The following is a 1554-nucleotide window of genomic DNA, read 5'->3' as shown; positions in this document are numbered from 1 at the left end:
TCCTTGAAGTATGTAACAAAATGCAATAATATAGTATTTATTTTAAGCTTGCATTTTTTTTTTTCTAAGCTAATCATATCAAATGTTACTTATCTTGAACTCACCTGCAAGCAAATGATGAATGTGAATTTGGATCATGAGGTATAAATACTTCAATAAATATATTTCCTATTTACAGACTTTTTAACCAGTCATGTCCTCAAAAAAATCATATCTACATACTGTAGTTCCCATACTGGTCCTTTTAAGCTTAAATTTTAGCAAAGACACTCATAAAAATGTTATATAGTTGTGATAACCTCAGGGATTGACACATTGACATGAGAGGAACTACTTTTCAACATGTACCAAATAATCTCTAATTCTTCCTTTTGTAAAGTACATGTCCATGTTTATATACAGTGATCCTATGAATGCGTAAAGTTCTTTATATAAAAAATAATAAAATAATGTCAATAAGTTAAAAGCATTTGTAATACATGACCTTTAATTTTACACTGTAGCTTCTTCGCATGTCAGTAGACCCTGATTTTATCACATGTCATTATTGGACAAGCAAGAGCAGCCTTGGAATATTTTATGCTTGAGGGTGACTTGACGTATGACAATAAATTACACTGAATCAATGGCGAGCTTTCATTGCAGTGCAGCAAGAAGTGTTGATCACAAGCAGTTCATATGATTATAAGTTTATTTCTTGGTCATGCTTTGATGGATAGACTCCAAGTTCTTTGACTATCCTGTTAAAGGAACAGCTTTATTATTCTGGAGAATTACTATTGTAAGTTGTGCTTCCATTCCCTGTAAAGCTGCTCAAAAATTATGAAAACTGCTTACACCAGTTATAATATGGCATATTCTACTTAGTATAGTTTATTGTCTACAACTTCTACTTCAGAAGCTTACAACACATTGTTAGCAGCTAAATGTCTGCTACCTATCAGTAATGTTGCTATGTAGGTTCAGAACCAGTATAATACACTTATATTCAACAGTTGCTTGCAGAACCAATATACATTGCAATAAGGTTTAAGCATCTATAACAGATTTTTGTATATTCCATAAGAATGTTACAGTAAGAATCCCCACAATAGATCTACCACTCGACTATTAACTTTTCCTTAGCCAATAAGTGTAAACAATGACTGCTTTCAATTTTCAGCATGAATGAACACAGAGGAGATATGATGAGTATCACAAAGTTAGGAGACCGGAAGGCTGCTCTTATGACAATTAGGATTAAGTGATACACAATTCATATGTAACCCAAGCTCATTCCATGTTTTACTTTGTGGCATTAAAAGTTCCCCAAAAGCATGAATATGTTTAGTCATAGAAGAATCTATATTTTTCATTCATCTTTTTATCTTGTATATTTTTCTCATGTAATATTTCACAACTAAATCAGTAGTTTACAAACTGCACCTCTTGAGTACGTTATACAACTTTTCGAAGTGCCTCTGACAGTTAGAGCACAGTCTTAAAGGATGTCGTACATCTGGTAAAGCATTACTTTAAGTGGTTTGAAAGCAACAAGCTTAAAGTCAGTAAGGT

Source organism: Penaeus monodon, chromosome 24 (genome assembly GCF_015228065.2).
Source record: "Penaeus monodon isolate SGIC_2016 chromosome 24, NSTDA_Pmon_1, whole genome shotgun sequence".
Lineage (NCBI taxonomy): Eukaryota > Metazoa > Arthropoda > Malacostraca > Decapoda > Penaeidae > Penaeus > Penaeus monodon.
This window is presented reverse-complemented; position numbering follows the sequence as displayed.